This window comes from Martes martes, assembly GCF_963455335.1.
Source record: "Martes martes genome assembly, contig: scaffold_249, whole genome shotgun sequence".
Classification (NCBI taxonomy): Eukaryota; Metazoa; Chordata; class Mammalia; order Carnivora; family Mustelidae; genus Martes; species Martes martes.
In genome coordinates this window covers 1-16,841 of record NW_027666262.1, presented here as the reverse complement: position 1 = coordinate 16,841, position 16,841 = coordinate 1, and the positions used below count along the sequence as shown (strand labels likewise).

Sequence of the window (16,841 nt, the reverse complement as noted above, 5' to 3'; positions counted from 1 at the left end):
AGTAAGAAAATATATAAATGATGTCTTATGAAACAGAGAATATCAACAAAGAGATATAAACTATAAAAATAGAAATCCCAGAGCTGGGAAGCGTAATAACTAGAATGAAATATTAACTAGAGAAGCACAGAAATGGTTAAAACAGAAGGCAGAATCAGTGAACTTGAAAACTGGTCAACTGTGATTATTCAATCTGAGGAGGAGGGAAAAGGAATAAAGAAAACTGAATCGAACCTCAAAGATCTGTGGGACACTATCAAGTGTCCGATCATATGCAGAACAGGACCTTCATACGGAGAGGAGAAAGAGAAAAGGAAAGAATATTTTAAGAAGTCATGCCTGAAAACTTCACAAATTTGAAGAAGATACAATCAACTACCCATCCATGAACTTGAATAAGATAATCCAAAGAGATCCACACTTAGACATATCATAATCAAATGGTTAAAAACTAAAGGCAAAGATACTGTCTTTTTTCCATTGGACATTCTTTCCTGCTTTATCAAAGATCAGTTGACCATGGAGTTGAGGGTCCATTTCTGGGTTCTCTATTCTGTTACACTGATCTATGTGTCTGTTTTTGTGCCAGTACCATACTGTCTTCATGATTACAGCTCTGTAATTAATACACCATGAAGTCCAGAATCATGATGCCTTCAGCTTTGTTTTTCTTTTTCAACATTATTTTGGTTATTAGGAGTCTTTTCTGGTTTCACACAAATTTTAGGATTATTTGTTCCAGCTCTGTAATTCAAAGGGGCACATGCACCCCAATAATTATTGCAGCAATGTCCACAATCACCAAAATATGGAAAGAGCCCAGATGTCTATCAACAGATGAATGGATAAAGAAGATGTGGTATATATATTCAATGGAATATTACTTAGCCATCAAAAGAATGGAATCTTGCCATTTGTAATAATGTGGATAGAACAAAAGGGTATTATATTAAGTGAAATATGTCAGTCAGAGAAAGATAAATACTGTATGATTAAACTCATATGTGGAATTTAAAAAACAAAACAAATGAACTTAGGGGAAGGGAGGAAAAAAATAAAATAAGATGAAAATAGAGAGGGAGGCAAAACATAAAGAAACTCTTAACTCTAGGAAACAAATTGAGGATTGCTGGAGGGGAGGTGGGTGGGGGGATGGGGTAACTGGGTGATAGGCATTAAGGAGGGCACTTGATGTAATGAGCACTGGGTGTTATACGCAACTGATGAATCACTAAATTCTACTCTGAAACTAATAATATGGTGTATGTTAACTAAATTGAATTCAAATTAAAAATTTTTTAAAAACCCCTAAAGGCTTTGATTTGAATCTCCCTGATGGTTAGTGATGATGAACATTTTTTCATGTGTCTGGTAGCCATTTGTATGTCTTCATTGGAGAAGTGTCTGTTCATATCTTCTGCCCATTTTTTGATATGATTATCTGTTTTGTGTGTGTTGAGTTTGAGGAGTTCCTTATAGATCCTGGATATCAACCTTTTATCTGTACTGTCATTTGCAAATATCTTCTCCCATTCCGTGGGTTGCCTCTTTGTTTTGATGACTGTTTCTTTTGCTGTGCAGAAGCTTTTTATCTTGATGAAGTCCCAGAAGTTCATCTTTGCCTTTATTTCCTTCGCCTTTGGAGACATATCTTGAAAGAAGTTGCTATGGCTGATATCAAAGAGGTTACTCCCTATGTTCTCCTCGAGGATTCTGATGGATTCCTGTCTCACGTTGAGGTCTTTTATCCATTTCGAGTTTATCTTTGTGTACGGTGTAAGAGAATGGTCAAGTTTCATTCTTCTACATATAGCTGTCCAGTTTTCCCAGCACCATTTATTGAAGAGACTGTCTTTTTTCCACTGGATATTTTTTCCTGTTTTGTCAAAGATTATTTGACCATAGAGTTGAGGGTCCATATCTGGGCTCTCTACTCTGTTCCACTGGTCCATGTGTCTGTTTTTATGCCAGTACCATGCTGTCTTGGTGATCACAGCTTTGTAGTAAAGCTTGAAATCAGGTAACGTGATGCCACCAGTTTTATTTTTGTTTTTCAACATTTCCTTAGCAATTCGGGGTCTCTTCTGATTCCATACAAATTTTAGTATTATTTGCTCCAGCTCTTTGAAAAATACTGGTGGAATTTTGATTGGAATGGCATTAAAAGTATAGATTGCTCTGGGCAGTATAGACATTTTAACGATGTTTATTCTTCCCATCCAAGAGCATGGAATGGTCTTCCATCTTTTTGTGTCTTCTTCAATTTCTTTTAGGAGTGTTCTGTAGTTCCTCAAGTACAGATCTTTAACCTCTTTGGTTAGGTTTATTCCGAGGTATCTTATGGTTTTTGGTGCTATAGTAAATGGAATCGATTCTCTAATTTGCCTTTCTGTATTTTCATTGTTAGTGTATAAGAAAGCCACTGATTTCTGGACATTGACTTTGTATCCTGCTACATTACTGAATTGCTGTATGAGTTCTAGTAGTTTGGAGGTGGAGTCTTTCGGGTTTTCCATATAAAGAATCATGTCATCTGCGAAGAGAGAGAGTTTGACTTCTTCCTTGCCAATTTGGATACCTTTTATTTCTCTTTGTTGTCTGATTGCTGTTGCTAGGACTTCTAATACTATGTTGAACAAGAGTGGTGAGAGTGGGCATCCTTGTCGTGTTCCTGATCTCAATGGGAAGGCTTACACCAGTTAGAATGGCCAAAATTAGCAAGACAGGAAACAACGTGTGTTGGAGAGGATGTGGAGAAAGGGGAACCCTCTTACACTGTTGGTGGGAATGCAAACTGGTGCAGCCACTTTGGAGAACAGTGTGGAGATTCCTCAGGAAATTAAAAATAGATCTTCCCTATGACCCTGCAATTGCACTGCTGGGTATTTACCCCAAAGATACAGATGTAGTGAAAAGAAGGGCCATCTGTACCCCAATGTTTATAGCAGCAATGGCCACGGTCGCCAAACTGTGGAAAGAACCAAGATGCCCTTCAACGGATGAATGGATAAGGAAGATGTGGTCCATATACACTATGGAGTATTATGCCTCCATCAGAAAGGACGAATACCCAACTTTTGTAGCAACATGGACAGGACTGGAAGAGATTATGTTGAGTGAAATAAGTCAAGCAGAGAAAGTCAAGTATCATATGGTTTCACTTATTGGTGGAGCATGACAAATAATATAGAGGACAAGGGTAGATGGAGAGGAGAAGGGAGTTGAGGGAAATTGGAAGGGGAGGTGAACCATGAGAGACTATGGACTCTGAAAAACAACCTGAGGGTTTTGAAGGGGCGGGGTGGGAGGGTGGGGGAACCAGGTGGTGGGTATTAGGGAGGGCACAGATTGCATGGAGCACTGGGTGTGGTGAAAAAACAATGAATACTGTTACGCTGAAAATAAATAAAAAATTAAAAAAAAAAAAAAAGAAGGCAAAGATACTGGGAAAAAAAAAAAAACAAAAAACAAAAAAAAAAATTAAAAAATAAATAAATAAATAAATAAATGTTCTTCTAATTTGGAAAAAAAAAAAAAAAAAAAAAAAAAAACCCCTAAAGGCAAAGAGAGAATCTTGAAAGTAGAGATTAAGTGACTCCTCATCTCACACATACAAATGATTCTTAATAACATTAACAGCTAATTTGTCATCAGAAACCTCTGATCATTTGTAGGACAGAAGCAGTGGGATAACATATGTAGAGTGTTGAGAGAAAAAGATTAACAATTCTATATCTGGCAGAACTCTCCTTCAAGGAGATATCAAGACATTCCCAAATAAGTAAAAACTGAGAGAGTTCACTATCATACCTGTCTTATAAGAAACAATAAAAGGAGTCCTTCAGGATGAAAGATAAATAAGTTAGACAAGGGCACCTGGGTAGTTCAATCAGTTAAGCATCTGACTCTTGATTTTGGCTTAGGTCATGATCTTGCAGTTGTGGGATTGAGCCCTGGCTCAGCTCTGTGCTCAGTGTGGAGCCTGCTTGAGATTCATTCTCCTTGTCCCTCTACCCTGCCTACTCGTGTACTCTTTCTCTCTCTAAAACGAATAAATAAAATCTTTAAATTGTATATATATACATATATATACACACACATACATATACACATATATATAATTATATATATTAGATAGAGGCACCTGGGTGGCTCAGTCAGTTAAGCCTCTCTGACTCTTGATTTTGGCTCAGCTCATGATCTCAGGCCTGTGAGATCCAGCCCCACGTCACGATCCATGCTTAGTGTGGTCTGCTTGTTCTTCTCCCTACGTTCCTCCCCCGTTCATGTGTGCTCTCTTGCTCTCATTTTCTCTCTCAAATAAATAAATAAATAGATAAAATCTTTTAAAAAAACTTTCTAAAAATATACTAGACGGTACCTTGAATCCACATAAAAAAATAAAGAATACTAGTAAAGGTAAAACAGCAAATAGTATAGGTAAATATAAAATATAACACAAATTATTTTTTGTGTGTAAATTTTTTTCAATCTGATTTAAAAGACAACAGCATGAAGCAATAATTACAAATCTACATTGATGGACACACAATGCATAAAGGTATAATTTGTGATCATACCAGCAGCATAAGGGAAAGGGGAATATGGAGCTATATAGGAGCAAAGATTTTATATACTATTGAAGTTAGGTTGGCATTAATCCTAACTAGATTATCATAAATTAAGATGGTAATTTTATTCCCTAGGGAAATGATTAAGCAAAAAAAAAAAAAATCTCAAAAATATATAATAAAATAAGGGAATTAAAAAGGCACATTTAAAAATCTATTACAAAATAAGGAGGCAATGGAAGAAATGAACAAAAGGACATAAGATATATAGAAAAATGGGGCACCTAGGTGGCTCAGTCAGTTTAGTGTCTGCCTTCAGCTCAGGTCATGATCCCAGGGTCCTAGAATCAAGCCCCGCATCAGGCTTCCTGCTCAGAGGGGGAGTCTGCTTCTCCCTCTCCATCAGCTCCTGCTCATGTGCTCTCTTTCTCGCTCACTCCATTCCTCAAATAAATAAATAATAAATCTTTAAAAAAAATATATATATATATATATGGGGCGCCTGGGTGGCTCAGTGGGTTGGGCCTCTGTATTTGGCTCAGGTGGTGATCTCGGGGTCCAGGGATCGAGCCCCGCATCGGGCTCTCTGCTCGGCGGGGAGCCTGCTTCCCCTTCTCTCTCTGCCTGCCTCTCTGCCTACTTGTGATTTCTGTCAGTGAAATAAATAAATAAAATAAAATCTTAAAACGTATATATATATAATGACAACAAAATGGCAGAACTAAGGCCTCATCAGAAATTATAATAAGTAAAATGATTATAAAAAGAAGCATATTTTTAAAAAAATATACTGTTTATAACAGACTTGATTTACATTCAAAGACATGTTAATTGTATGTGATACTCTTCCTTAATGCCTCAACTTCAGTCAAGTTATTGAACAACTGCCATCAAAAGCCTTATCAGATTTCTATGAAAAACAATAAAAAGGGGATTTCCATTGGTGGGTAAGAACCATCAGTTTGCAAACTGTCATAAGCACAGAAATATACAAAGCTGACTATGGGAATGCAAGTTCAGTGACCTAAACTTTTTTTTTTTAAGATTTTCGTTTCCCCAGATCATACCTTAAATTTCCAAGACAGCTATATCACACTTCCCTTCTGTGTCTTAGAGAATTTTGGAGATTTTTATTAGGTGAGATGACCATATTCTATTATCAGAGAAATATATCTTCAAGCATTTGTTTAAATTAATATTGATAAAACTTAAAATGTCTCAACTATTGTGGTTGTGATGACATGAGATGTTTTGGAAAATAATAAGGCACAGGTGTCAGCTCAGTCATATTCTATATTTGTTAGAGACAAAAAGTGAAAGACAAAGGAGAAACTGATTCTATTAGGTGATTGATAAAAAGCAGCATTGAGAAGGGCACAACGAAGTAAGCAATTATTAGAGGAAGTGTTCTCTCTATTATACAGTTTTATTTCAAAATGTCTATTTTTTTCATAAGGTCACACTGGCCTTGATCATTTATGAAAATATTAATGTAGTTTAAACCCAGAATCTATATTTTGAAGTAAGAACCTGATAGAAACTTTAAAAGAGAAGGGACAGCTGGATGGCTCAGTCAATTAAATGTCCAACTCTTGATTTCAGAACCGGTCATGATCTCAGGGTAGTGAGACTGAGCCCCACATTGGGCTCTGAGCTGGTCATGGAGCCTGCTTTGGATTATCTCTCTCCCTCTCCCTTTCCTCCATGCCTTAAAAATAAATAAATAAGAAATTTTAAAAGAGAAGAAGAAACAAGAGAGAGTCTTTCTTTATAGGGCAGATGCTTGATAAGCTATGTACCTCAAGGTTCATTATGTCTCATAAATAGTTTCAATATTATTGGAGTTTCAATATTATTGGAAGTTTGGGGAAAACAGTTGAGGATAACAATTAATTGGTCAACTGCAAGGGACACACAAGAAAGAGCAGGAATATTTAAGGAAAATAACTTATCTATTAAGATAATTAAGAGTCTATTCATTATCTTTCCATACATGTGGTCTACCATGACAAATTCATCATAAATTATTGTTGCCTTAGGAACAAAATGAAATCAATATTATTGATTTAGAAGGACTCAGTTTGAACTGTGGAACTGTGAAGCTTCTGGTGAGTTTCTTCCTACATTGAGCCTTCTTAACGTAGCCTACATTGGTTGCAGTGAGGTTATTAAAGCAGGTGAGTGAGTAAATGCTCATCTTATTTAGTAACTTGGCACTCAACCAATGCTGCTTTATTAACATTTTCCTTCTCAAATCTGAGATACATCTTCAGGTCTCATCTTATTTTGGAATCCCAAGGCTGAGATCCATAGTAATTTTAATTTTCTAATTCATGACACTGCATGGACACAGAACAACATAATCTTCTTCCTCAACACTGTGGATTCATAACCTGTCCTCTACTCGTTTTTACCCTAAATGTACTCTTCCTAAAACATAATACTATACATTGTGCCTTTCACTTTTCCTAGTTCAGGAGTGACACTTCAGTAATTGTCTGTCATCCACCACGATTTATTTTTGACCATTGACATAAGGGCCACTTTAAAGACTGATCTCAGCAATTATTTATTGAGGATGTTCTATATGCCAGGCATGCCAGATACTGAAAAGTTTGAGCAGACATGACCTCCACAGTTTCCAAGCAATTACAATTTAGACAGAGATACAAGTACGTGCACTGGTAAGTTTAATGTTGTCAGTAAATGCACCTGATATAGATAATACAGGGAGCACATAGAAAAGGCATTTAACTGAAACTACTGGGTGGGGTTGGAGAAATCTCGGCAGTTATGAAAGCTTCCTAGTGGAAATGCCATCTAAGTTGAAGCTTGAAGTATGAATTGCAATTAACCAGATGGAATAAGTTATAAAAAATACATAAACACAGGAAATAACATGCCTGAATGCCTGGAAGTAAGAGAAAATGTTAGATGTTAGAGGAACTGAATATAATTTTTTGTGCTATAGCATGGTGTGTGTGTGTGTGTGTGTGTGAGTGTGTGTAGTGTGTGTGTGTGTGTGTGTGTGTGTGTGTGTGTTTAATGTCTAGTCTGGGAAGTATCAAGGTAAATAGAGACCAAGTCAAAATCATTGTTTTATAAAAAAATCACTGTTGAACATTGCAACAAAATGTCTTATTATTGCTCAGAGACTTACTTATGCTACACATCCCAAAAGTTTTTTCATCAAATTTTAAGTACCACATTTAGTCTTGTTCCTTAACAACAGGATTCTAACACAGTTCCAATCTCACCCTCTACAGGAAGCAAAACTTGAAAAAGGAAACACCCAGATGTTCATGTAAAAATAAAACAAAGAAAAGCAGAAAATTGGCAAGTACCTTCTGTTAACATACATGCTCCTTACACATTACTAACTTGGTTTCTCTGAATACAGTATATTAAGAATAGAAAATGTTTTTGAAGAGTTTACTGTCAATTCAAATCATAGATTCAATTTCTAACAAGCTCAAGGACTAGAAAGTTCTGCTTAGTAGAAAAAGTCTAGTAAAACATATATACCTATATACATAATACATTATGAAATTATACGTGACATCTCTTATTTTTTAAAAAATCATTTTCAAGTACTATTCTTATACTCTCAATTGGGTTATGGAACTAAATAAATGCTTGGATACACTTTTCTGGGTCCCCTTTGTAAATCATTGTTTAAATGTCCCAACTTGCTTTTGGTGGGAAGAGTTATACTAATTTATTTGGATCTCTGTCTTCCTAAGAGGACTATGTCATTTTGACTTTATATATTCAAATAAGTATTTTTCTTCTTTTTGCAATCCGGGAAAAGTCACATTTCAAATCTTTTTGTGATTTCTCAGCACTTTGGGATTTTTATTTATTTATTTGAGAGAGAGAGAGAGAGAGAGTGCACAGAGTGAGAGTGCAAGGGAGAAGTACACTCCACACTAAGCAGAGAGCCTAATACAGAATTCGATCCCAGGACCCTGGGATCATGACAGGAGCTGAAGGCAGACGGTTAACTGACTGAGCCATCTAGGCACCCCAGGTTATTGCTGTTTCTTAAGGAAAACAAATCAGCTATTTAGTAAACCTCTTAAAAAGATAATACAGCTTTCAAAGAAGAGTCTAGCTATTCAATTTTGTAATTTAAGTTTATATTATAGAGGAATGTGGTAGGGACTAATAAAGTTTACTTATATTATTTATTTAGTTCCCCAGACAGATTCAAGGTATAGGTTTTACGGATATAAATTTATTTCTTTTTGCTCTACAGGATTGTTAGGAACTTAAATATGGGTTATTCTATTTTTAAACACCTCACTAAATATTTAATTATTATGGGTGGTTAAAAATGAAAGGATTTTTTTTTTTGCCAATTTCTAGCTTCTGAAGTAGAGAAATACATAGAGAATTAAAACCAAAACCAAAATCAAAACCAAAAAACAAACACTGTCAAAGCCCATAAGGTAGTGCCCCTTGCCTTAAAATCTTTAATAATTTATGGTCAATGTGGACCAACCTTTTATAGTTGCCCTTCTTCCTCTGAATCCTTCATTTCTCACATTCCCTTTATTGCAATCACTTTTACACAGGAAAAAAAAAAAAAAGAAAGAAAGTCTGTACTCTAAGACAGCGCTCAGTATTTCAAGTCTTTTCCCTGAAGACTTAGAAGTACTCATGATTTCAGAAAAAGAGATCAGAGATCACTTCCCAAAGTATTTACTAGGCCAGTAATTTAAGTAGAACACATTTCTCCCCTAAAATAGCTGGGAGGCAGTGCACTTCAGTAGGAAAACACCAGGCTAGTTGTCAAGGCACATGAGATCTTATTTCAGGTCAAGAATAATAGAATTTGTATTTTTGTTTCAACACTTTTTTTTCTATTTTTACTCTCATGGGCTTTATTGGTGGAAGAGTATATTTCTAGCTTGTTAAAATGATTTGAAAATGGTTTAGCAGAAGTATCTATAAATATTATAGTTTTCTTATAGATGAATTTGAACACATAGATGCTGAGAGTTTTAATCTTGTCCTGATTAATCTTTGGGCTTCCAGAATAACTATTTTCTACTGTTCTGAAGCATTCATTTCAGGCTTAGATTTTCTAACCTAATCAGTCATGAATAAATGAGGGCTGTGGTTGACAACTGCATAGGCATTTTTATTTGCAAAGCACCAAAATGCATTCTTTCTTCGTTAAGAAGGAAGTATTAATAGGACATTTAGAAAATCACTCAGCTGATGGAAATATGGAAGGAAAGCTCAGAAGAGGGGCACTAGTACAGGGATGTAAAATTCATGCCATAAAACCAGTTCACCGAGGAAACCAGTGCCACCAGGGGAGACTAAAACCACGGGTTGTCTATTGTCACTGCTTTGCCTGGAAACTAGATGTGGCCACCACTGCCACATCCTCCTGAATCCATTCTTTCTGCCTCTCTCATTATTGCTCCTAATTTAGAGTCCTAGACAGTATAGACAAGCACCTGAGTCTGAGTGATGCTTGAAGACCTCTTGCTGAAATTATGATGCCTGAAAATGAGAAAGCTGACATTTTTTCTCAATTAAGCAGCAGTCCTATTGCATGATTACAATTTGAAAACACATTGTGTCTTTAATTGTGGGTTGCTAGTGACACGTTAGGGTACAAACTATGAAGGTATTGAAATGACAGTAGTTTGTAAGTCACTGAATGGCCTTTACATATGTCTATTGTATAATTTATATAATTAATATCAAGAAAATATGCAAATATGTAAGTTGTGTAAAGCAATGTTATAGAATGTAAAATAGGAATGATATGTTTTTAGCTCAATAAAGGTGACAAGTCCATAAGCTATAACATCCTTAGAAGAGAAAACACTGTTCATCCATTTTCCATGTTAAATTGATAAGCATGATATTCTTTCTCCTTCATTAATATTTGCCTTAATAACAAATCATTTTAATAGATATGATGGTTAAATATAAAAATAGATGTCTTAATCTATGCACTATGAATATAATTCTACCCTTTCACTTAGATGGTGAAATATCTAACTTTTAGTCAAAATTTATCTACTGCTGGTAGCTTTTAATCATTAGATCATGATATATGTTGAATGTAAGTAAAAATCAAGGTGTGGCATGCAGTTAATGGTACTTCTCTAAAAAGTAATATGGCATCTTTTCTACAGCAAAGTACTAAGGAAAGAAATGGAGAGTTGAGGGACAGGGAGGGCACTGAAAGATTCAGTAAGGATGAAAGGGATTTTTCTGTTTTCCCATACACAAGAGAATGGAAAGAGATACAGAAAAGAATTAGGGACAAAGAAACTGAATTGCTTTCCTGCTGATTTGAAAAAGACAGTGTGAATGAGGATTTTGCCTGAGTCAGAAATAGGCTAGATGAATAATTGTAATCTGTGTTTTCCAGGATATATAAGTAAGGAAAACCAGCCAAAGACCTATCACCATCACCTGGAGGGGGAAAATGGAAAATAATGGTTCCTCAAGCACTGAGAAGAAAAAGAAATCCTGATCATTTGATTTTTATTTATAGATTCCTAGGAAAGATAAGACACTATAAAGAGGAATAAGTTCTCATTGAGGTTATTTTTGCCCCCCTATGGAAATAAAGTCCTAACAGATTAGATAAATGGATTCTGTGGGATGGAGTTACTTAAAATTTTTGAATGTCCAGATACACAGTTGACTTTACCTTAAATACTTATTATACAAACTTTCTGTTACTTAGAATTTTAATATGCTTTTACAAACAAACAAACAGACAAACAGCTCATTGCATTTTTAAACCTTCCCATAAAGGCCCAGAAAAAGGAAAAAGAAACCTAAGGCAACAGGAATTCCACAAAATTAATTTACTAGATCATTTACCAGAACTTTTAAGTATGATGTTGTGACCATACTTTATGGGTTAAGAGGATACCTCAAACTGAAGTTACAGCTCATTCACAACCCAAGAATCGTGAGTGAAAGGCAATCAAACATGACATATGTTATCCAAGACCAGGACTTCCCCAGGTAGGAAAGCAGGGATAGTGAAAACAGAACAGGTGAACTACTGGAACCAGACTTAGGCCTTAACAAACACTTGCTATGCCCTAACCTGCTGAGGTCTATTTTCTTGTAGTCTGAAGTAAGCAACAGTTCTGGTTTTTTTCCTGGTATTCTTTGGCAGCCCTTATTGCTGGTATTCAAGCTGTGATTACCAATAGGTACTAGCAAAGTTTTTGCCTTGAGGAAGCTCTCAGTAAAAACCAGATCAGTTAAAAGATATATTATGTGATGTGAATTTCTTTTTTCTTTTCTATTCGTGTTTCTGTTAGACTCCATCCAGTAACATTTTGGTTACTAAAGAGCTTAAAACTACTCTGATATAAACCCCTCAAATTCTCATCATCAGGAGCTTTCACTGCCCCTTTGAAGCATATTGCTATTAGCAGGTTTTACCTCTGACTAAGGAGTGAGATGATACTCTGATTCAGCATTTTGAGTCCCAGGCCATACTTGGAATCTTTAACCATTAATAAACCAGAGAATTTCATTTTATCTAAAATTGTTTTATCTTGTACCTTTTTCTCGCACTTGAAAAAAATTTTAAAAACAAGAACAAACTTGAACTCCAAACAAAATCAGATGGTCAAATTGAATTGGTGCATTTTAGAGGGGACCACAATTTTACTGAAGTATGTCATATAAAAGAAAGTTTAGAGTTCATATAACGTGTTTCAAAATGACCACAGCTATGTAATCCCCATTTAGGTCAAGATACAGAACATGAGTAGCATCCCAGAAATATTAAAGATGGACCATACCAATGTCAACCATGCTTTGATTTCTACCATCATAGATTAGTTTTGACTAATCTCGAACTTAAGTGGAATTATACCAAATGTTCACTTTGATGTTGGTTTCTTTCACTTAAAGTTATAACTTTAAGTTTTAAAGTGATTCGTTTATGTTTTATTTGTTGCAATAATTTGTTTTTGCCATTATACAGTATTTCAATGAATGAATATGTGAATATGCCATATTTTAATTATCCTTTTTACCAGTGAAGGACATTTGGGTATGAATTACTACAGGAAATTCTTCAGTTAGCATTCTACTTTTTTTTAAGATTTTATTTATTTATTTGACAGAGATCACAAATGGGCAGAGAGGCAGGCAGGGAGGTGGGGGAAGCAGGCTCCCCCTGAGCTGATTGCTGGATGTGGGGCTCAATCTCAGGACCCTGGGATCATGACCTGAGCTGAAGGCAGAGGCTTTAACCCACGGAGCCACCCAGGTGGCCCTCAATTAACATTCTTGTATATGTCTTTTGCTGCACATAAGTAATTCACACAGAGTATGCAGATGTCAGTTTTAGTTGGCTTTGATAAACAGGTTTCCCAAGTAACTGTGCATTGATCATGCCAGAACAAGATGAGAGATCAGTTGTTTCCATTTTTATGTAAACTCTACTATTCTAATATTTTTTGTACTGTACACTTTTACCAAACGTTTTTTAATAAAAAACATTTTTAAACAAACTGTACAGTTTGAATGTGTATGAGTGGATTACCAAAGGAAAAGTCTTTTAGATATGACTGGACAAAAACACAGTAATTGTCAAACAGTAAAGAAGTATTATCAATCTTTGATGAACTTTGTAGCCAGAAATAGCCCTAGCTGAAAAGCAGGAAAAAACTCAACAGAGAAGAAGACAGCCCTGATGTAAGTCACAGTGTATTCTCCTTGTCTTATAGAAAACAATGGTCAGTAAGGGATTTAACATTTCTTCATATGAAACTTAAGACAGTAATTATGGCCTTGATTGCTGTTTGTAGTACAATGAGATGCACAGAAATATTATCTATAATTCTACATTTAATCTATGACAGATATAAAAAGTAGTTTCCTGTTATGTTTTTCCACGAAGCCTGACTATTGTCCTTCTAAGAAAAGGCAAATAATGCCTATTATATATTAACAATGAACATCCTGACTTTTTTAAATTCTCAAAAGTCAGAAATAATTGAGAAAAGAGAAAATTTGAATTTATCTCAAATTTACAGAAGATGAACAGATGTTATAATAAAACTACAGTAACAGGGAAAATCCTTGATATATTAAGAAATCTTAGAGTTTAATATCACATTACACTTTGGCAATATATAACTAGGATTTACAAAAAATAAATCAACTATTGGTTTATAAAAAACTATTTTGTATATACATAATTATTTGTAAATATATATTTTTATTTTAAATATATATAAAATTTTTACTTTTCTACATACAAAATTGAGATATCATATAACACCTCCTATTTAAGATACAACTAAGCTGAGAAAAAGGAGAAGATCCTCCATTTTAAACAGAATATACTTATGTTCTACTTAAGGATATTATTGATGCAACATAACAGCATAACAAGACTCTCCTTTGAGAGAACAGCAGTTATGAATAGTGAGAATAGTTAAGGGTTACAGTTTTATTACAGGGGGTGCAGATTAGGTAGACAAGTCTCTGGGCTGGGCTTTGAAGCACTGACTTCTATTTGTATGTTAGAAATTATTTTATTTTGTGACCTTGAACAAGCTGCTTAAATTCACTGTCTCATAATTTTCCATAAGCATAATGAGTTTAGTAGAACTTGTTCTTCCATTCTGAAGATTGATTGCAATGCTGTTTCAGAAGAGTGATTGTATATTAATCTCATTAGTATTATTTTTCATATTTCATGTCTTCTCCATGGAATACTTACATGAAAATAGTTCAAGAAGGCTTTTAAGGAAAGATCTAACACTAATGTTCTTTGGTTATCATAAATGATAAGAGTTGATGTTCACCTTAGAACTTGTATAACTAATAATAGGATCAGCCATGAATGATTTAAACAGCAATTCTGCTCATTAAATTAAACAGTTCATTTCCCAAATTTTATGCTTCATAGTAATTGTTTTTCTGCCTAATCAATCCTGTCATCAACTGAGCAATTAACTTGCCCATGGATATTTTGGGTGTTGATCTGTCATGAGCATTAGGTTTCCTTCTAAAATATTAAATATTATAGTTTTTTTAAAAACAATCTATATTTCTGCAATTATGATTCTTCATAAGGAATCAATAACAGCAATGACCTGACCACTTATTTGGAGAGATTTCCATAAAGTAGCCTATTTAATGTTATTTTCCTTTATAAAAGAATAAAACACTGCCTCATTAATATTTTACTAAGTATCAATCTTAGAATATTTTTTTTTAAGATTTTATTTATTTATTTGACAGAGAGAGAGAGAGACAGCAAGAGAGGAAACACAAGCAGAGGGAGTGGGAGAGGGAGAAGCAGGCAGGCTTCCCACTGAGCAGGGAGCCCAATGCAGGGTTGGATCCCAGGACCCTGGGATCAGGACCTGAGCTGAAGGCAGATGCTTAACAACTGAGCCACCCAGGCACCCCTAATCTTGGAATATTCTTAACACAAGTTAAACATTTTAGAAGTCACATGTATTGCTGCAAAAAAGTGTGAGGCTGAAAGATAACAACCCTGGTTGGCTACAGGTTCAGCTATAATCTTGTTCACTGTGCTTAAATTTGAAACATCAAGAAACAGTAATAGACTAACAATGCTTATTTCTCAGGACTCCACAATATTTATATACAAATTGTCCAAACTGGTCTAAGAGGAGAGTGTTTTCTTTACAATTCTAATTTCAAAATTTGAAGATTTATTTATGTACTAGATAGAGTCTGAAATGAAATTCAGGTCTCTTTCTTTCTTTCTTTTTTTTTTTTTTAAATGTCAGTGTTTTTACATTTTATTGTTTTTAAAGATTTTATTTATTTATTTGACAGAGATCACAAGTAGGCAGAGAGAGAGAGAGGAAGGGAAGCAGGGTCCCTGCTGAGCAGAGAGCCCGAGGCGGGGCTCGATCCCAGGACCCTGGGATCATGACCTGAGCCGAAGGCAGAGGCTTTAACCCACTGAGCCACCCAGGCGCCCCTCTTTCTTTCTTTTTTTTTATTTAAAGAAACTATTTAGTTTCTGTCAACCTATTTCCATTTTGTTGCCTCTGTGGAAGAGAAGCTTAAGACCACTCAGTGGTTGTTCCCACCCATCCAGTGGCCAGAGCAGTGGGAGCTGCAGACCAGTCTTCAGTGGCAGGCTTAGCACTCCAGTCTTCAGTAGGGAACTGCTGAATAGGCACAGAGATTACATGCATGCCTTCAGACCTGCCTTCAGGTTGGGTAGAACGGAACTCAGGAGCTGGAGCAGTCCATTCATCCTGAAATTCCTCCTTGGTCAAATCTTTTCAGCAGCAGCTTACTCTTCTTTTTCAAACTCTTCAGGATTTCTGGCATGACCTCCCATGGGTGTTCATGGGAAATGGTACCAGGCATGCTCAGAACTTCTCAGGCCTCCATCAATATCAGATCCATTGAGTGAGCTCTGTTGTTGCAAGGGATGGCAATGCCCACACAGCACAATCCATGTTACACAGAGCGATGGTAGGCAGGTTAACATAAAACACCCCTGTGAGAGGCCAGTGGTCAGCTCTGAGGTCAGTAACCACCAGAAGTCTTGGCTCCCATACAGCTGCCTGGATCTGGCTACGGAAGGTTCCAGAAGTGAAGCAGCCAGCAATGGGAGTGGCTCCAGTAGCAGCAGGAAACATCAGGACAGCTTGCTGGCCAGTATTCCTGGATGATATGACACTGACATCAGCCGGATTTCCAAAGTCAACAATGGCATGAGCTTCCAGCAGAAGCTTCTCCTATGTTCTCTTTAGATTTATCATGCAGGTACCATCACTTTTCCTTTTGTAGATGCACTGTTCCATTTGAAAGTCAAGGTTCATGCCACCTAAGTGGGTTCCTGCTGTAAGTAACTTGAGGGCATCCTCCTCCTTCATTTGCAGGACATCAAAGGCTCCCAATATTATGAAGGCTGTAACTTGAAGTTACAACAGGAATGCAGAACGCTGCGTGGATCCCTCTCTGGGTAGCACAGAAAGCTCAGGTCTATTATGGATTTTTTGTACATTGTTAATAGTATTTAACCACATTCATTTAACTTTTTTTTGAAGAGGAGTATCACCTAGTTTATTTCTCTAATGTGTAGCACACTACGTGAGAATACATAACTAATAACTCTTTGAATGGAAAATGAATAGATGGATGTATTTATAGGTTTGCTTACAACAGATATGTTCTCAAGTCACAAAGAACTAACTTTATCGTCTATTTCATATTACTGTCATATTCTGAATTTTTCTAATATGCCCTTCAATTAGGCAT

The 16,841-nt window shown here is 35.8% G+C and overlaps 1 pseudogene across 1 annotated transcript; it reads right to left on the bottom strand.

The window, feature by feature from the left end:
• Window positions 1-15,631: 15,631 nt before the first annotated feature.
• Window positions 15,632-16,471, bottom strand: LOC308338105 (small ribosomal subunit protein uS2-like; annotated as a pseudogene). Its single transcript has one exon. The product of its transcript is annotated as a small ribosomal subunit protein uS2-like (transcript).
• Between the last annotated feature and the right edge of the window lie 370 nt (window positions 16,472-16,841).